At 37.2% G+C, this 22,245-nt stretch overlaps 1 long non-coding RNA gene across 1 annotated transcript; it reads left to right on the top strand.

Moving 5' to 3' along the window:
* Positions 1-20,050: 20,050 nt before the first annotated feature.
* On the top strand, positions 20,051-20,916 carry LOC135735462 (uncharacterized). Its single transcript, XR_010527604.1, has 2 exons — positions 20,051-20,399; positions 20,495-20,916. It is a non-coding gene; the product is annotated as an uncharacterized lncRNA (long non-coding RNA).
* Positions 20,917-22,245: the final 1,329 nt, after the last annotated feature.

Raw genomic sequence — 22,245 nt, 5'->3', positions numbered from 1 at the left:
GACAGACAAATGAGATTACAGGATATTGAAATGAAGGTAGGTTGAAATATAATATAGGCAGACATCTACACACAGAGCTTTCCATGCTATTTTATGATGCAATGCTATTTCTTTGCAAATGTTGCATGCACAAACATGATGGGAACATGCATTAGTCATTTTAATTTCATATTGATCCACATCTTAAGGTACATTGATAAAACATACAGGTAAGTACAGCTGACCCCAGTAAAAATCAGTGTGCAATCCCAACACGTTCTCAAGACTTGCGTAGAAAGTCGTGCAATTGATACGCCAAAGTCTAATTTTGCATGCATATGATACACCAGTCCTTCCCGTTCACATAATACTATGCATCTATTCCTGTCATTTTATCTCTTGGTTTCTCTATTTTTTTTTTTTAAACCATTGTCGCTTGGGGTTCTGGTTAGATTTGGGAATGGGGTTAGATTTCAGATTTGGGTAAGGATGAGATTTTATGTAACAGATAGTTGTTCTAACCCCAAGTGACAGTGATAAAAAAAGAGAAATGCATAACATGACATGAAAAGATGCATGGTATTAAGTGGACAGGAATGACTGCCATACAGTATCATATGCACACAAAATTGGACTTTGGCATATTGCAGTACTTTTAAGTATTGCACGACTTTTCAAACGGCGTGCTCTTTATACACAATTTATGAGAATGAGCTGGTAATCCACACAGTTTAAAGCATAACTGAGCTGCAGATATAAACGTTCATGAATTTAATGTGTAACTAAGGAAAAAACTAATTCCCTTCGGGACACAGGAAAGGTAAAATATTACATGTATCTCTTTATAGCTGGGTCTCCACCTAAACAGCATTTTTGAGCGACGCCGCAGCTCTGGCAAATTGAATCTATGCGTGGCATCCAGCAAGTGTTTAACCATATGACCTTTATCAAAAGTAATTTTCAACAAGAGACTTTATCAAAGTCCTAGCGAAGCCCCATGCATAATACAGCTTCGGCTAATGGGCTTCGTGATGCATCTCTCCCCTCCGTTTCTTTTTTTTTTTGATGTACGCCATCCAATATGAATCTCCATAAAACAAAAAAGTGCAAAGCCTTAACCATGCATCCGTCCAGCGTGTTTACGTATTTCACGTCCCAAACGATCCGATGCTTCAACCTGGATAATTAATCGTGCATCAGATCGGCAGGGAAAGGTTAATTAAAATGGCATTATGGGCTATATAGGGATCTATTAGAAATGCCATGACTGTTTAGATGGGTTTTATTTAAAGACGCACAGTACAAAGATTGAATAGATGATTTGCGAACGAACATGCATGATCACTGATCATCAAAATGAATGCTTTTTATATTTCATATTGTACTTTTTAGCCTCATTCCTCTTTCTGTTCTCAAATCTTGGCCTTTCCAAGAGCTAAACCTACAGCGATCTCTCAAACAATAGTGTTTCATACACACGTCCGTTCTTTTCAACTGGACCACGACTCTGTAATTGTACTCGTGGTAGGAGAACTGAAAGCCTTTGATAATTGCGATTACGCCCAGCAAGAAATGAAATTAATTAAAACTGACTCGATAGGAGGCTCATTATGAGGTCCGACTTGTTTTCATTTCTGTGCTTCCTTTGTAGCATAAGAATAAGCGCTTCTTTATAATCGAACACAAGAGCACAGTCGGGTATTGTATGTGCTTTCATGCTTCTAGGAAAGTTTATTTGAACAATATTTCATGCAAATACACGTCAAATATCAATACATATGAGCTTTTCTTATGGCTAGTCTAAAGATTTCCAGCGAGCACACTTTTCATCGAGCATATTTAGCGTGCATCATTGAGGTAACAAATCTCACTTACGGGGAAGACCGAGTAACTTTCACATGTATATTTCCGGTCTTACGCTCGCCTCTGTTGCGGGTCCGGGACAAATTATTCCAATCCAACATTAACCGATGACACACTTAGCCAAGAAAAGAAATGAACTATTGGTGCACTCCATCATTCCAAAGCAAGAAATCCATTCATTTGACTAAGCATTTTTTTTCTTTAGCTGCAACGTACACTACTTTCTTATATCAAGAGCAATGTACGGTTTTTACAAATGTGTTATGAATTCGTGGGTCGCTTGTAATTTCTGCCACGAGGAATGCATTTAATCATCAAACCGTGCGCGAGAATCGTTTATCAGCATCAGGCCACGTATAGTCTTTCTGAACAACAACCTCTATGCAAACCTTGCTCGTGACAGACGCCAAATATTTCAACCCTGCACTTATTACGTTTCCATTTACATAATCTCCCAAGGGAAACTCATTATTATGTTTTATTCATCGATGTAGCGCCCTTAAGCATTTAATAAAAATCACACACTGTTCTAATAAATGCCAGTGGATGTGCAGCGGCGGCAGTTCGGGAAGCAAACGTTAGGGCTTCTTATTCTCAACAGATTGTTGAACATTTACATTATGCTCTCAGCAGACATTTCCATGACAAAGCCGTATTACAATACAGTGCACAAATAAGGTTACGGGCAAATACGATGCTGGGAACATACAGTGCATGCTGAACTACAACAACTGAATTTCTCACACAAATTTGAGGGCCCGCTGCTTACAGGGCATTCTTAAGACATATGAAAGTCCTGATCATAGTCTTGATATTGCTCAAGTACCTCTTATGCTACTTACACACCAAACGCGGGGCATCGCGTTACTCACTTTAGATTACTCGCGGGATTAAACTTCGTGTCATGCAAATTGTTCCCTTGAGTTGAATATTTTGAATTTGGGCAAAGAAGCGTTTGAGGTGAATAGCGCGTGTTTTTGCGGCAAACGCGCCGCCCATATCACGTCATTCGCATCGTCTTTGCATTAACTTTGTATGTAACTTACTCGCGCAAATCGCTGAACTCGCGTCTGGTGTAAACCCATGGTTAGATCTGTAAGAAGTCAAATCTCTTGACCTTGCTGTGAACATTTGAAATGTATTTTGTTGTTGTGTCCACTAGGGTTGTGCCAATAGACGATACTATCAACGATAGTCAGACATATGACCAATAGTGGGCCTTTATGACAATAGTTGGCATGTTTGTCCATTATATTTTTTATTATTATTATTATGCTATTGTTATTATCATCATTCCCGCACTTGCGACACCAATGATCATTGCATGCTTTTTCTCGCATGAGAGAGCTTGTAATGCACGCGACACAGACTCCTCCTCACACCTGAACTTGTAATGCGGCACGGCAATGAGATTTCCTTTCACTAGATAGGTTGGTGGTAGAGATCTCTTTCCGGGTCCAAAAAAATGTAACCGACACAAAATGTCCCGAATCACTTTTTACCCAAACCCAATGTGCATGAATATATTTTTTAAAGAAACACCTGATCCGAGATAAACACAAGAAAATTAGACATGAGTCCGACCCAATGTCAATTTGATTTAACCCGAATGTAAACGGCACAGAAGTGTGTTCAGTCCGCACCAGCCAGACAGAAAGAAACCCCAGTTGTCTCGCAACCAATTTGCCACGCTGCTACATTTGTTTTCATTTGTTATCTGATGACGACACCAAGGTAACACCTAAAATGTGCATTCAAAATTGATTGACAGGTCTGGCTCAATGAAAATAAACCTACCACCAGCCACACGATGCCCAAATGCTTTTGGCAAACAGAGGAGGGGTTGGAAGGGGACTCAATGCACACATGCAAGATAGTTTGGGTCTTCTTGGGTTTGTTCGGCAAAAACACATTCATTTTAAATTAACCGAGGCCACTAATATTATACCCGGCCGTGTCCGAGCCATACATAAAACTTTAAGACCTAAACCCGCTTAGGACTCGGGTCAGACCTTGGGTTTTTGGATTTAAGTGGACCCATGAAAACCTCTAGTTGGTAGGCATGCAGGGGTTTAAAACCAGCGGGTGTGCTGTTCCCGCTCCCTGGCACGCAAGTAATTTCAAAGCGTCTGGAAATCAATGAGGCGGTCGGATTAATGGCATCAGGTTTAAGAAGGTTACGGTCGTGACAGTGTTGCCAGCTGCCCTTAGAGTAAATCAGCTCCTTTTTTGTCCACTTATCCAGTGGCTTGTCATAAATGAGTAAAAAATGAACAAATAAATAAATGAGGAAATTATTGCTACCCTCCGATACTACCGTGTATCGGCGATCTCACCATGGGGCATATCGCCCAACACTAATGTCCACTGAATTCTAGCAGACATCATGTCTAGTCCAGCTAAATAATTACTATGTAACAGCGAGTCGTGCATGTCAGCCGGGATTAATAGAAATCTATTATCCCTGTCTCGCAAGATTACGGGGCAGATGAGTCTGTTGCTTGGCTCAATATGTGTCAACTGTTGGTTCAAGATATTCTACAATGTGATGATGATGGCAAAGCCAAAAAAAAGCTTCAAACACATATATGGACAATTAAAGATCTTTATTCATAACAAGGTAGAAAATCTTTTTGAAACCTTAAAATCAACCACCTGCATCCCATCAGCTGTCACCACCACAACCTTTAGGTAAGAACTGAAGACATAAAAGCACTGATTATAAGTCTTACAATTTGTGTAAAGTCTGAAATGAAATGTGTTCTCAGTTCATCACAACACAAAAAAGTGTTAACCACCAATGTAAATGATTTGAAAACGGTAAGTAAATATATTTTACTTTCATTAGGGGCGTGTCCCTTGTCGGTGCTAAAACCACGCCCACTCACGGGAAATATGCAGACGGCATCTCTTGACTCTATCATGAAGGTTTTAGGAAAATATAAACAGATGGTTCAATATATTGGTAATAAATTCATTCTGTGAGAATTTATATTTCGGGTTTTGACTGTAAATGTCACATCCATTGTGCTGGAATTGCTCATACTGTATATACTTTTACGATATCAGTATATTTGTAAGCGCTGAAACCTCACAGGCTCCTTTTTATTTGCATCAAATTAAATACTCCATCTAAGGTGCATTCAATTTGAAGGAAAAAGATCAGGTCTCATATGCAAAAACGGCAACATTTGCGTCCAGGTGTGGGGAACTGCCGGTCTGTCAAATGAGATCAAATGCATTTCAAGAAGTTCCTGCCTAATGGGAATTGCATCTTATTTGAGAGTGACCTGTAGAGAATGATGCTTATAATCCACTGCAGGTGTGCCCACAGCTCGCGGTAATCTCATCAATGGAGCGTCTGCGGATACCTCCGGCTCTCATCTGCTGAAGATAGATGAGAGAGCGTTATACAGGTGCACTGATTGATTTCAATCTAAATGTACCGGCAGGCAGATGCATCACTGAGTCTGAACTCTATAACTAAAGGCTGTTCTGCATTAAGGGGGTCACAGCGTCCTGAATATTTAGATGCGATCAGTTTGAAAATATTTGAATGATTTCAGAAAGGCATGTTGACCTTCATACTACGTTATTTTGTGAATTATTCCTTTTTATTAAACATGCATGAAAAACATCCAAACATGTTTATAGATAGGTCAATGTCAATAGCAAGTTTTTTTGAATGACACCATTAAACACTATCAAGGTTGACCAATGTACTGTACAAGTAATAAAAAAGGAACATTATAATGTATTCACAAAAAATTATGTGACTAAAATACAATGTAACAGTACAAAACTATGATTTAACATTGGTTATAAGTCGTGTTTCTGAAGCTAAGTTGGTAGATGTATAGCACTGAATGCACTTTGGATAAAAGTGTCTGTAAAAAACATAAATGTAAATACAGTATAAATAGTGTAGATATAGATAATGTAGATACAGGATAGATAGATGGATAGATGCAGTATAGGAAGAGTGATAGATAGATAGATAGATAGATAGACAGACAGACAGACAGACATACAGACAGACAGACAGACAGACAGACAGACAGACAGACAGACAGACAGGTAAGTAGAAAAATATAGATAGATATAAATAGAATATAGATATAGATAGAAAATATATAGATAGATAGATGGATGGACGGACGGACGGACGGACGGACGGACAGGTAGGTAGGTAGGTAGGTAGGTAGGTAGGTAGGTAGGTAGGTAGAAAAATAGATGGATAGATAGACAGACAGACAGACAGACAGACAGACCGACCAGTATAGGAAGATGGATAGATATTGTAGATAGATACTATAAATAGATAGATAGATAGATAGATAGATAGATAGATAGATAGATAGATAGATAGATAGATAGATAGATAGATAGATAGATAGATAGATAGAGAGACAGATAGATAGAGAGACAGATAGATAGAGAGACAGATAGATAGAGAGACAGATACAGTATAGATAGATGGATAGATACAGTATAGATAGATGGATAGATACAGTATAGGAAGATGGATAGAGACAGTATAGACGGACGGACGGACGGACGGACGGACGGACAGACAGACAGACAGACAGACAGACAGATAGACAGATAGACAGATAGAGAGATAGATAGATAGATGGATAGATGGATAGATGGATAGAGTATAGATAGATAGACAGACAGACACAGACAGGCAGACATAGACATTATATATATATTGATAGATACTGTAGATAGATAGACAGACATTCAGACACCGACAGATACAGTATAGATAGATGGATAGATACAGTACATATAGATGATGAGATATTGTAGATAGATAGACAGAAAGACATACAGACTCAGACAGGCAGATATGGTATAGATATATTGATAGATACTGTAGATAGATACTGTAGATAGACAGACAGAAAGACAGACAGACAGACAGACAGACAAAGACAATATAGATAGATTGACAGATACTGTAGATAGATACTATAGAGAGACAGACAGACAGACAGGCAGGCCAAAAGACACAGATACAGACAGACAGACAGACAGACAGACCGACAGCTAGGCAGACAGACAGACAAACAGAGAGAGAAAATATAGATAGATTGACATATACTGTAGATAGATACTAAAGACAGACAGACAGACATACAAAGAGACAGACAGACAGGCAGGCAGGCAGGCAGACAGACAGACAAACACACAGACAGACAGACAAGCAGACAGACAGACAGTCAGACAGACCGTATTGTTACTGTTGGTCACTGACAGTCAGAGCGTGTCAATTTCCCCTAGTTCACCTTTAACATTAATCTCCTGAGTCTTTGACGTCACTAACAGTAACAAGCATTCTTACAGTAGACTACAAATTTATTCTGAAGGACAACAAGCACACGTTAAGTGACCCACATTTAAAGTCAGTGTCATTTTTAAGCATTACGCAGGCACTACCTTCACGCAGGAAACGAGAACAAAAAGTGGGTTACATCCTAAACTGTCCCCATGGCAACAAGTACAAGTACCCTTCATCCACAGCAGATGTAGCAGAAAAGGTCTATTGAACCGACCAGCCCACAAACCTGCCCTGTTTGCCAGTGCGTACAGGAATAAATCTCTCTCTGTTTGTCTCGCCTACCCGCTTTCCATTTTCAGGCATCATCCGTGACGGGATGGCGGAGGAAGAAACTCGCAGTTCACCTGTCACAGGACATACCTGTACGGACTGGCTGTCTTCATTGGCATGACAACTGTAGACTTACAAATGGACTAAAATATTGGAGCGAGGTCAGAAAATGTTACGCCAGTGAAAGAACCTTCCCACACAGAGCGTTTAGCCGAGCCGGTGTGGCGACCTGACATTTTGAGAGGGTCTTTGAAATGTTAAACTGCTGGGTTTAAAGGAAATGCCATTATTTATCCGCAGCCATAGATGCAAGTTGTGAAGTGCAATTATGTTAATAAAAGTTGTGTGGGGGCACCAAGTATACATACAAATATATTTTTGTGTCTGATCTAGTAGTATGGTCTTGTTTAATGCATATTAAATCACATATCTAATCTTGAGTTCAAGCTTGAACTTGCTAAGTTTGCAATTAGGTTGTCAAACTGCATAAATATGAGAAATGCAGATGGCAACAAATGCTTTGTGTGTTGTGTGCAGTTGTCTCTTGAGGACATCAATAGAAATGAAATTCAGCTACTTTATCAAAACAATGTGACTCAGAAAGGCTCGTATTGCATCACCATGCTACAGCTTTATACTGCGATCCACATAAGTGGGTACAGGATCAATACTCTAAGACATGTTATTATTTGTTGCTATCCTACTCATCAATGTTCTGATAGCTATTTGTGACCCAAATTGGTTTCAAAAATAAAATCATTCATCTTGAGATTCATCGACAACCTAGAAACGTTGATGATTACACAATGCAGAAAAATAAAAACATATTCTACTGGTGCCGGTCTGCATCTTCTCTTTTGTAACATAAATAATAAAAAATATACAGAAAACAATGCAGTAATGCATGATGTTGTGAAACATGTGTGTAATTATTGATTGAAGACCTCTATTTCGTGGAGGTCAAGCAGTTTTAAGTAAAACATGTGAACAGTCACATGTTCAAATTAGATGCATACATACAAGCATGTATTATATGTTTTAGAAACTTGGCTGATTATTATCAGTGTTGGGGAAAGTTACTTTTAAAAGAAATGCATTACAATATTAATTTATTCCCCCAAAAGTTATTAATTGCGTTACTTAGTTACTTTTCATGGAAAGTAATGCTTACGTTACTTTTAAGTTACTTTTGCTTTACTCTTTCTTTGATCTCTTTCAGACCTTGCAGGTGTTTTTATGATCGCAAAAATGTCAAGCTCTGACCTGCCATCTCCGTTTCTGACTCAAACTGTTCCCGTTCAGGTTGCGTAATTCTTCGTTAATATTCAGTTTAATTCAGTACATTATTATTTTTTATTGAATTAATTAAACTGAAAAGTAACTCACATTACTTTTTTAAAAAGTAACTTCAATATTAATGTGTACATTTATAAAGTAAAGCGTTACGTTACTCGTTTTCAGAAAAGTAATATTATTACGTAATGCGCGTTACTTGTAATGCGTTACCCCAACACTGATTATTATTTTAATTGATGTTTGTTTAAATTGGCTTATTTATTGCATCCGTCAAAAGGTTACGATAAAAACAATGGTGTCAAATAAAGAAAAAATTAATACAAAACAAAATCCAACTTTAAAAAAAGGTATTTTTTAAAAGAAATTAAAAATAAATGAGCTCCAGCCCAAGTTTCCCCCATTTGTGTAACTGTCGAATTGCTCCCCTCCATAAAATACCAGCTAAAACCAAGCAAACCTGTTTGGGTGGTTTTAGCTGGTTGGCTAGTTTTAGCTTGTCTCCCAGCATGGATCTAGCTGGTTAAGCAGGCTTGTTTTAGAGTTTTTTTTATCTGGTCAGGCTGGTCAGGCTAGGTGACCCGTCTACCCTCCAGCTAAAACCAGCTTACCCACCAGCTTGACCAGGCTTGAAGACCAGCTTCACCAGGCTGGGAGGACCAGAATTAACCACACATACCCAATTTATAAAAAAACTGAAGCCAAAACGTTATTTACTAATTTTTAATTTTGAACTCTGTGTATTTTTTAATAATCATTTTGAATCTGATCTTACTTATTCATTTAGCTGACGCTTTTATCCAAAGTGACTTACAATCTCTAACAAAATTCCTTCACAAAATGCAATTATTTCATATATATATATATTTTTTTTTTTTGCTAAAAATTAGTATTTTTAAAGAAAAATGCCCATATTTAAGAGTTTATAAGCTAAGATAAAATATAGATAGGATGAAAGTTTTCCCCCCGTTTTGTTTGTTTATTGTTTGTTTAAAAGCAGAGGGTCTGTTCTTTCATTTGATATATTTGTATGTTTATATATTTTTAGAAGAAAGGCATTTTGAGAAACTTTTGTGAAAATCACAAAAAAAAAAAAAAAAATGCTGGTGGGCAACTTTTCATAAAAAGGCTGGCGGGGAATGAGTTAAATAACTAAGACCAGCCAACTGAGACCAGCTTGACCAGCTAAAGTGGCAAGACTCCCTCTAAAAAGTGCTAAAAAGGTGCCAAAACCCCACTAAAACAATCTTGCCCTGCTGTCTTTTCAGTAGGGACAACGTATCTCCATTACGTCAACACACCACATAACACAATCGAATTAAGCCAAAATAATGAACTGTAATTATTTACATTATTGTAACAAAATACATACATATACAATAAACATATCTTCTAGAAAAATGGGAAAACAAAAATCTCCTTGTTTAATAAATCCTTTCCAGAATGAGGATATATTTTTAACACGACCACAAACAAGCAAAAGCAGACTTATCACAGTATGATGTGAAATAAAGGCTACAACCTGTTTAAAAAGAGATCAAACCTTTGAATCTGACCTGCCCCAACTTTCTGTTTCAATAGAAAACACACGATACAAGATTGCATTTATCAACCCATTTCATGGAGCCTTTAACTTCCCCAACAGTGACCTGTGGAGGGAAACAGCAAGCAACTGTTTCACAAAAATAACGAATGTACTGTAGCGAGCTGACACTTTAATACAGTATAACTTTCAAGAAACCTCCATTTAAAAATAAAAAATAAATAACATTTACAAAAAGAGATCTTAATAACAACCTTTCCACCCAGGAGTACCTTTAAAGCGTTCCTCCAAAGTGCAGGTTTTCACATTTAAAAGTGCTCTATATTTATCCCGTGCTTTGTGTGCGAAATGGTTTAAGTTTGATTTAGACAGCATTTATCTCAACATACCAAAAGAAGCCAATGAAACCGCTTGATCATATCTGAGATCTTCAGACTGCAAGTGTGTTGGATGCAAGGTGACTGTAACACCTGATTTTAAAGTACATCCTATTTAAAAACAACACAAGGTGCTTTAGTTACCTTCTTTTCAATGAGATCTCTGCTAGCTGGACGTGTCTCGGTCTATATTGCTTTCTTCTTATCATCTCTTAATAGAATTATTTAATATATTCTGTCAGAAGCGATCAAATACACTGCCAGCAATGTGACCAGTCAAAATCCGACGTTTTTCTCTCCATGTGGTTAATCTGACAGCACCTTCTGTGGAAACCCAATTAAAAAGTCGCCTCAGAGTATGTGTGTGTGTGTGTGTGTGCGCGCGTGTGAAACACAACAGATTAAAGGCAGTGCTTGTAACAGCCTCTTTTTTTAATAATCGTACAATAAGAACAGCATCTGCCGCCTCGGCCACAACTGATAGAGACGCTGACTTGAAGAAATAGAGAAAGAAAAACATGTGGGCTGGAAACCCATCGGCTCAATTCAACTACATGTGACAAATTGTGTCATATCAAGTGCGCATGCAAAACTGAATTCATTTTATTGTTTTTTTGTTTGTTCTTTTAAAGAGATAGTTCACCCAAAAATTTGGTCATTATTTAATAATCCTCATGTCGTGCCAACCCCCAATGTCGGTTTTTCTTTGTTCTTTAGAACCCAAATTCATCTTTAAAATTCATACAGTTGCGAAAAACAGATCCAAATTCAGCCCTTTATCCAGGGACCGTAAATGTAAGATCTAATTTTCGTTATAAAAGCTTTATGACATATTGCTTTACAACACTGATATCAAACACTGATTGCTCATTGCTAATATGTATTGTACACTTAATTATCAACTTAACCTCAGAAGACCCGAGCTTTGGTTTGGCTTGCATTTTAGTTTTCTTTCACATATTTGGGGTTAGGAAGAAAAACAAATATTTTTCTTTGAACATGAAGCAGTGTAATTGTCCACATTTGTGTACTACAGGTTCCAGTTACAGTACACATAATCAGTGTTGGGAGTAACGCATTACAAAATATAATATATTACAGTAATATATTAGTTTTTGCTGTAACGCAGTAATATAACGCATTACTAATAAAATTTTGGTAATATTTTACTCGTTACAGTCTTAGTAACGAGCGCGTTACAACAATGCATTTCAAAAATAGACGTGTTATTTTATTTTTTTTTATTTTTGACCAATGCCCGTGACCAGCATCCACACAGGAAAAAGCTGCGGGTAAAATAGTAATGGCTGCGTCCCAAACAGCATACATCCATACTATATAGTAGGCGAAAAGCCCTACTTCTCGTACTCTTTGCCTACTATATAGTATGGAAGTAGGCGGTTTGGGACGCAGCGTATGTCTGTTTCCAGGTGCTGTATGCAGCATGTTCATTTTTACTTTAATTTTGTATTTGACGCGTTTCTTAAAGAGCCGAATCTGGGAAGTCCGCGCTGTATAAGCATTGACTAAAGTGGTCGCAATCAGGTCCGGTAGCGCCGCACACGCAAAATTCTGCGAATAAGAGCACTAAGTAAAAGCAATAGAAAGTTTCTATCGGTCTCCTGTGCTGCTTGAACCTCAGAAGTAAAGAGACTTTTAAAAATCTTGCCAATAAAATCCATTTCACCACACCAGCAATGACAAGGTAAGCTAACGTTGCTATGGTTACAGTCCATATACATAATAGATTGCTAGGCTATTCCTATGCTATCTACAGTTTTATTACAAACAGCAACCTAAACTACAACATAACATTAATGTAGACTTAAACATGGTTATTTAAATAGTATATTTAAACATCACTGTTTAAAGTTTTTACCAGCCTTTGTATGGGAGCCTATATGCAATGTTTGGCAAAAAGCAGTGTTCCTCTGTTTGTCTATGTTTTATATGTTAGTCTACATGTAATCCTTATATTGTACTGAAATGAGCTGTTTTCCTTGAGGCCTGATCCTCCAATAGCACTTTTTGATAAGTTGTGTTGACCCAATGCATGCCAGGTTTGTGCTGTGAATCTGAATTAAAAGTGAATTAAAGAATAGAAATAAAAAAAGAGGTTGCGTGTCTTGCAATGTAATTAGTCTATAGTTTGCATTATAGTGGGCTCTAGCTTTATTGTGTTTGGTATGTCTACCATAATTTACCAGACTTTTACCAGATCATTTGTCTATGTTTATGACTCTGACAGTCATTGTTACTGTTTTTTTGCCATAAGTCTTCACTGTGCCTATTCAAAGCTCGAGGGCCAACACATAACTTCTAGATTTATAAGCATCAATAAACTGCATTTTAACATTTTATAATGCCTAGTCATACTTCTGTTATTTTGATGAAAGTAACTCAAAAGTAATGCAAAAGTAGTGTAACTCATTACAGTTCAGAGTCAGTAATATTGTAATGTAACTAATTACTTTCAAATGACAGTAATTTGTAATATATAATGTATTACACTTTGGAAGTAACTTGCCCAACACTGCACATAATTAAGTATTATGGTGCAAACAACCAAAAAATGTGATGTCCACGTATGTGAACACACCAGGTCTTAACGTCCATAAAAATATGTTTGTGTTTTTGAAAGTTATATTGATAAGTTTTTTTTTCCAATATCTACAAAAAGAAAGTTGAGGATGAAATATCTTGAGGATATAAAATATATGACAAAAGTGATTTATTTAACACTTATTTTACACCATTGTGGTCCCCATCCACTTCCATAGTAACCAGAAAACCCCAAACAATTTTTCGAAAATCTGCCTTTGAGAGGAACAAAGAAAGACATTGGGGGTTCAAACTATAGACTGTAAAAAAAGATGGATGACTCAACGTCGCCTCCCTTCCTTGTAATGAATTGAAGCCAAAAATGTCCAACCATGGTCGCCGCCATGTTACGTAAAAAAGTCAGTTTGGAGCCAAGGCATACGCAGAAGGAATCGTCCGTGGAGCCAGAGTCGGAGCCGCGGTATCAAACTTCCTCCCAAACACTTGCGCGCCAAAATTCAACCACGCCAATCATAACAACACACCCCGTTTCTATAGCATAAAATTACTAGCTAAAGTTACTAGCTAAGATCAGCGTGATATCAACTATCTAAAAAGACCAAAACCATCTTTTGAAAACTTTTATTGGAAGTGTAAATTTTGTATTTATTTATAGCAGAATCCCATTCGTTTGAATGGAGAGGGCGGGGTTTATGAATTGTACTGCAGCCAGCCACCAGGGGGCGATCAAAGAGCCAGAGGATTCAATTTTCCAGACATGAGGGGGAGTACAGTGCCACACTTTACACTCATCTACCTTATAGACTTATGGTCCAGGGACACATATATAATAACTGTATAATATATAATAATTAAAAACGCCTAAAAAGTTTTTCAGTTATGTAATGCAATGTTTACCGCAATGAAATTGAAGATTGCAGTTGGATGCACTTCTGGTTTCCTTCATATATTAATTTGTGCACTGTTCTTTTCCCATTCTCAATGAAGAAATCACCACGAATCATCGCAAAATCATATTACAACTCTCGGTTGGCTTCCCAAAATCCTATGTAAATTTTATGAATTAAATTCCAAGCAGATGATTTCCACAATTACTCTCCCAGCTCACATCGTCTGGCTTTCAAGATCTAAGCAATTTCTGTTTTTATCCTCTCATAGATTCAGACAGGATATTGTGTTTTCAAAAATAATTGGTTTTTAAGAATCATATTCTGAATCTGGTATCTGCTCTATTTCCAACCCTTTTGAAGTAGACTATAAAGTATCTATTAATTTACTTAACCTGGATCGGAATATTACCATCCCACAAAAGAAACAACATCCTAACCAAGCAACATTAACATTACTTATTTAACACGTCTTAATATTGCTGTCCATAAAAGTTTTTTCAACCTGAAAAATTATTAGACATGTGCGTGAATATGTCATGTAGCAGGTGATGACTGAATCAATCCTAAGCTTAAGTGCATGATACATCCAGCACACGCCCAAAACATATACAGTATGACACCCATATAATCTCATAGCAACTAGATAAAAGAAAGAAACGAAGAACCCGCTGAAGAACCCCTGTGGAGAGAGTTATGGCCTAGTGATGAAACATCTACATTACACACAGAGAGCTTCTCTTCTCATTATTCTTGAAGTCAAACATGCATTTCAAATTGCCCAACATGGGGTTGTCAAAAATTACAATGGGAACGATGGCTATTTTTAGTAATTACAGTACTTACTGGAGTAGAGTACATATTCGACCATGAAAAAAATGAGCTTTGCTTATTCAAGAGGATGATTAGATGACCGCTCAGTTTTGTAATTCTTGCAATCAACATGAAATGGCAATGATAATCCATTTTTATAATCTGATGCACATCAAAGCATATTCAACATGAGGAAACATAAAGTGGATCTTGATTTTATTTGTAGTGATTGCACTGTGAAAATGGGTGCCACATAACAGAAATGAGCAAGAGGGTTGGAGGAGAGAATGACACCAGTAAAAAGTTTTTTCTTCTTTGGATTAACATGCAACGTTTAAAGGAACAGTATGTAAGAAATGTATATCAATTCATCATAAAATGGCCCTGATATGTCACTAGACATTAGGAATAATTTTCATTTCAAATACTTATATCACTGACAACAGTGGTAAGGCCAGGTTATTGTCATTTAAAAAGTGGATTTGCAGCCCTCAACTGATGTTTATGTTGTCATTTTGTGTATTGGCCACCATTTGTGTGATTGCAGTACCAGTTTTGGCCACAATCCTACATATTGTTCCTTTAACTGTACAATAAGACAAGAAACAAAATAAATATTGTTAATTATAATTTAATGTTGACTTTTATGCTGCGTACACACCAAAAGCGAAGCTTGTGATCCTCGCTTTAGATAACTCGCGGGATTTAACCAGTGTTCGAATTATGTCAAAGATTAAAGGGGGTCCCCTAACTAAGCCCCCCACCCCTGGGCATTACCCTACCCATACAGCAAAAAAAAAAAAAGATATATATTTATCCCATATTTATACCCATATATATTAGATATATTATTTCTTATTATATTTTATTAAATATACAAAAAATATATTTAGAAATATGTTTACAAAAATTAATTTTTCACCAATATATTTTGTATACTTTTAAATATATATAAAAAAAACATTAATGTACCATCACACTGGAAGATTTTTTGTTACAAACCTCTAAACATAAAAGTTTTGAAAAAAGGTAAGAGCATATATAAATTTCAACTGTAAAAATATACTTTATGAACTTCTATATTTTGGCCAGGAAAAATATTTTTTGCCAAGTGGGTTGTAAAATTAGAAACGTATGTGTTGCCTTGAAATATTGAATATTTTCACGTGAAAGATGCATTTGAGGCTAATAGGGCGTGTTCACGGCAATCGGGCAAATTTGCGTCTTTGCATTGACGTTGTATGTTATCTACTTGCGCAATTAATTAAATTTGCTTCTGGTGTTAGCCATGTTACGGCAGCAAAGTCCTTCATTATGCCAGAATGAGAGTATAGTTCCTAGCCATATCTGCCTAGAAAATCACAACTTGTATTTTTCCGTCGGTCTTAGTACACAATGTAACTACATAAGAGTCAAGTTTAAAATAGGAAAAAGATTGAAACTCTTTGGTTATTTTTAAGCACAATGCTAATGGTCTAATCAGATTCAATGGATTATGCTAAGCTATGCTAAAAGTGCTAGCGTCAGACCCAGAGATCGGCTGAATGGATTTTAAAAAGGTAAAAATCTAATGTTTAACTCTAGGGGAGCTGGAAAATGAGTATATTTTCAAAAAAAGTGGAGTGTCCCTTTAAGCTTTTTTCTGGCCAATTCACCATGTCGAATCGGCGGTAGCTGTGATCTAGTAGTCGGATTAATATAATTGGCTGATAGAAGAAGCAAGCAAATGGAAGTCAAGAGAACGAACAGAAATGTCTCATTCTTATACAGTACATGAATATTATATGTATAAGGATTTGGCTTATAAGACATTACAGCTATGTCACAAAACCGTTTGTAGTGAGTGAGATTTGTGTGAAACTGGCTTTGTTTATGTTTTATATCCCTGCATTCACAAGCTCTTCCAGTTTCCGGTTTTGAGTAATGAACACCAACTACTTTCAAGGAAATTTTGGACCCAGACGCAGCCAGCATGGTCTGCGCTACTTTGTTGGTGTCCCTACCCTGCTGAGGTTAACAGTAAATAACACTAACATTTCAAAGCTCCCGTAACTTCAGATACTGTAACTTCTCTCTTTGAGTTACAGTACTTTTGTGCCACTTTTTCACCTTTAGGGTTCTTTAAGAGAGTAAGTCATAAAGGGTTAGATCAACATATGTGTGTAATGATAACAGAAATTCAATTTTTTGTTGAACTGTTGCTTTAAGTTTCAATGACCTTTGAGTATCAGAGAAGTTGTTTCTTTTTTGTCTCTTGTTAAAAGTCGCCGTTGACTTTAAGTGCAAAGACCTCTCCTTTCTCGCTCGCCGTAAACCTCCCTGTGGAAAATGAAAAACAAACCTGCAGACTTTAAGCTGCTTAACTGTGAAGCCACACAATCCGACACTGAGGTTTAAAGGTGTGTATAGATCTAAAAGAAAAGGGTTTTGCCGAATGGTCTGCTAATAGGCACCACTAATACACAAACACACTCATACTATTAAAGGTGCATTGTGTAACTTATTAAAGGATCTCTTGACAGAAATGCAATATAAAATCAGTGGTGTTTAAAGACCTTAAACAATGAACTTTGCTGTTTTTATTAACTTAAAATAAGCTGTTACTATCTAAATACGACGAGGGTCCCCTTACATGGCAGTCGCCATTTCACGCCACCATGTTTCTACAGTAGCCCTAAATGGACAAACTGCTCTGTAGAGAGCGTTTTGTTGCTACGTTGTCTCAGACGATGACGTGTTTGTCTTGTCGCAGCTAGCGTAGCTTCTCTATGCGTTTTGAAAGGGAGGGGTGACCTGTGGACTCTAAGCACTAGATGTCACGAAAAATCTACACACTGGACCTTTAACACCAAAGCTTGGTAACACATCACCATGAACAATATTTATTCATCTTGGTCAATTTCAACATTGACTAAGCATTTTAAAATCAAAAGTTGATGCATGTACGTAAATTTTGCACTCAATTTGCATTAACTAAAATGAATAAACCCTACTGAAAAATCCACCTAAGACCAGCGTAATGGTCTCCCAGCTTGGTTTTAGCTGTTTTTGCAAGCTGGTCTAGCTGTGTTTAGGTCACTTTTTAAGCCGGTGTGGATGGACTAAGCTAGTCAGGTTGGAAGACCAGCTGACCCGCCAGCATGCCAGGCTGGGAGGACCATCTTAAACCAGTTACTGCCACTTTAAACCAGCTTAAACCAGGTACCAGCTTATGCTGGTCTTTTTCAGTAGGGAATGCTTTGAATAAAATTGTTCACTGTTAATGTTAGCGAAAGCAAGTAAATTTTTACAATGATATTAATTTCAATATTCATTGTACTGTATTTGGTCTAAGAGTTTAACATTTTATGCATTTGGCAGGTGCTTTTATCCAGAGGGACTTCTATCTATTTGTGTGTTCCCTGCTATTGGCCTTGAATTCCCAGCATAGCGCTCTACCATTTGAGCTACATACATTTTTTAAAAAAAACAGCGCTATTACAGAAATATTAATCATGGGAATGGGAGATACTGTATGCTTGGGGATGTTTGGCAAAGTCTACCTTCGATGTCACCTTCTTGTGGAAGAAAACAGTTGGGCTTGGCAGATGGTAAAGCCGCCCATGTCTTCCAACAAATACTGGGGTCAGTTAGCATGAAATAACACCATGTGACCCTGCTGCCCCTGTGGCCTTTTAAGTAATACTTACAGAACACGCTTGAGCTGGCATGAATGATCCACCCGCCTCTTTTCTCCATATCATAACCTCAGAGTCAGTAACACTGCTGAGCTAAGCTAATCTCTGGCACCTCGTAGCATTAGTCATTTTGTTCATCTTCTAGTTATTTCAGAAAATGCCTGGGGTGGAAACGCTCCGATATTACAGAAAGGCCACTCGGGTCCAAAAGCAGCATTTTTCTTTATAGCCAATTTGTGAGTAAAATTAGCTTGAACCGAGTAAAACATCACCTTGCATCCTGTGATGCTGAAGATATTGTGGTAAAATGAAAACATCATCAAATATGTATTGATGATTAGAGAGAAAAATAGAGTTTGTGGTTTAAAAACAGAACAATAGCACAACCAGCAAATGAGTTAAGAAATATGGCAACAAAACCAAACCACATTTTCACATTTCTACTAAAACATTGCACGGTATTGCAATAAAAAAGGTTAAAGCAGTGGTTCTCAAACTTTTTCAGCATGCGGCCCCCTTTGTGTGTGGTGCATCGCTCTGTGGCCCCTCAATGTACATTTTTGACATAAAATTTGACATTTCAATGTAACAAAACATATTCAATTGTACAACATATTGCTAATGGTTAGTAGCCTTATTTTTCTGAGGTTTAATTACACAGAAATTATGAAAAATGAATGTGTTTTATAAAATCTCATAAAGGGGGCACCATCTTGCGGCCCCCAGTTTGAGAACCATTGGGTCAAAGGGATACTCCAGCAAAATATCTAAATTACCCATGATTTAGTCACCCTCAAGCAATCCGAGATACATATGTGACCAGTCACGGAAAGTAGGGACACAAGTCGGATCTGGGCATTTTGAGTTATTCACAGATTCTGAAAGTGCAGTTTCTAAGCTTTCCAACGATGTGTAACACATGGAAATCTGATAAGATTTGGAGAAGTTGTGGCCATTTGAATATAGGAACTCAGAAATACTCAAACCGAGAAAATCGAGACGAAAGGGACTCTTCTTTTCAGCTGGGGGAGACAATAGGGCTCATTTACATCTCATTTAGCTAAGCCATGCCCCCTGTAAAACCCTTTTTGAGATGTTCTAGCATCATATGTAGTATTTTATGACCAAATGACAACCCGCAAAAATAAACATGACTCTTTTACCTTTGTGGGGATCACAAGTCGAATCCAGTCTGTTTCAGATTATCCAATGACCATATTTATCCACAAATGCGTATAATCCGTGAAATATAGATTGTTTACATCAGATTTCGCATGAATGTCTGGTAATACAATATAATATATAATCTGAAGACTATTTAAATCGTAACATGTAAGGGTATATGAACTTACACTCCGTTAAACACATGAACCCGCCTTCAAAGTTTGTATTTAAAATAGGGAAGTAGTATAATAGATCATCCAAACCATAGATATCATATAGAAGACTAGATGCCCTATTGGCTGCTGGGGACTGAGAAATACGGCGGCCATCTTAAACCGGTCGCTCTCCTAGTTTCGTTGCATGGCAGCAGATAAGATGTCAGAGCACTGTGGAGCATTTTCCTGTTCTAATCGGCGGACGATCGCAAATAGAGCCCGGAGGATTATTTTCACAAGTACTTTTTAACATCGCGGTACTATTGGTTGTATTTTGTGAATAGAATATTAACAGAAAATTGAGAAAGAGCCAGCTTATTGATTTTACTGTACTGAAATCGTAGCCAGCTATCGTTCGCTAGGCTATGTGTACTGCACCAGCCGCTGTTCACCCTGCAAGGAGAGTGGGGTAAAGTAAAGTAATAATTACAAGAGTTTCTCTGTTGTGAGTATTGTGTAAAGCGCTATATAAATGTGTATTATTATTATTATTATTATTATAAGGTGCTGTGAGCTGCGTGATCCGCCGAGCTTTAAAAAGCTGAGATGTCAACAGGAACAGAGGATGTTTTCCTTCGTAGGGAGGACATTGAGGAGACTCGGTTTGGAATCGACAACTATCAGTCTGACTCGTTGTCACTGGTTGTGTCTGTGTTTTTAAAGATAAGGCTCCACCATGTTGCCAAACTCACCTCTCTTGAACTACAGAAAGGGAGCACGGGAAAGAAGCTCTGGAAAACAGTCCTCTTTCAGGGGTGTGTGTGTGTGTGTGTGGGTGCGTGCGTGTGTGTGGGGGGGGGTTTACAAATCATTTTAAATTGTTTCTTCACCATATTAAAAAGTCTTATTTTATTGCAACTATCTGTTTCTGCATCTTTGTCATATTTATAGTGTGTGATTTATAAAATATCTTATGTCCTACACCACATATTTTGATTTTGGACTCACTTTATATCTTATATCAGAATATTTTATTACTGTTTAGTGAATATTCATTCATTCCTACTATGAACATTAAGTGGCGCTGTCCACATTAGTGTTGGTAACACTAAGATTCTAAACCTAAATATTGACAAACTATTTATTGTTGGAAAGCTCAAATAGTATATTTTTCATATTTCATTACCATTTGGGGAAAATTATGACACAGTGAGAGTTAGTTTCTAAAAATGTTACGGCCCCACAGGTAGGCCAAATTTGTTTTTGCATATAACACTAAAACCCTACTCTAAACCTAAAAAATCATGGCAAGCTATATATCACCGGAAAGCTCTCAGAATGTAGTTTTAATATTTCAAAATCTTTTTGCATGAATAATATTGCGGTGACAGTAATTTATTAGTTTGTGAGTATACAAGAGTACAAGAGTATGTGGCAAAATCTAGTGGCAGTTGTTGGTAAAACCATTAAAATTGTGACCCAAACATAATTTTTTTGTGATTTGGATCACAACTACTTGAGACATATTGCTTCATGTTAACATTATTTATTGTGTGAAACATTAACTTTTATGTAATTTTATTTATAAATTAATATGTTACTGCATAATTTGATATATTAAAATAAAGGTAAACGGCTATAAAAATATTTATATTTAATATTTTTACGTTCTAACTCATTTGTGAAAAACCCTAAATTGTCTTCTTTAAAACAAGACCAAGATTAGGTTTCTAGCCCAAAGAATCCCAGAGAAATATTAATTTAAAGATGTACATCACGTTGTCACCCCCACTCAAACGGGATTTGCGGCACATAAGGGGTTAAAATACGCCGAACCATGTGTCCTATATCATAGCTCCATGAATGACCTTTGCAGCAAAAAAAACCGCGTGAAAATCTGTTCAGTATTCACTGAGATATGATTAATTAAATGCGCTGATAGCTCAATGCACCAGTCGTACAGATTACACTGAGTGGAGCGGGTGACCGATCTAAGATGGCGGCCCCATATCTCACCGCGCCAGTAGGCAGTAGCGGTCGATAGGGTGTCTACCTATATGATGTCTATGATCCAAACAGCCGTGTCGAAAACGTGACATCCTTTAGAGAGGTTACCAATGGCTCGCTCGTTCCTCCATCAGCCAATGACTTCATGGAAAATATTGATAGACAAAACATGTAGCCCATTATATGAAGAATACAACGACATCTGTGTAACTTCTGTGTGTTTGGACTCATGCTGCGCTGCAAGAACTGACATACAGATGACGTCAAAGTACCGCGAGAGCGAGTCGAAATTAAACTACTCCGTAAGA

This window comes from Paramisgurnus dabryanus, chromosome 4 (assembly GCF_030506205.2).
Source record: "Paramisgurnus dabryanus chromosome 4, PD_genome_1.1, whole genome shotgun sequence".
In the NCBI taxonomy this organism is placed as follows: domain Eukaryota; kingdom Metazoa; phylum Chordata; class Actinopteri; order Cypriniformes; family Cobitidae; genus Paramisgurnus; species Paramisgurnus dabryanus.
This window is presented reverse-complemented; position numbering and strand designations above follow the sequence as displayed.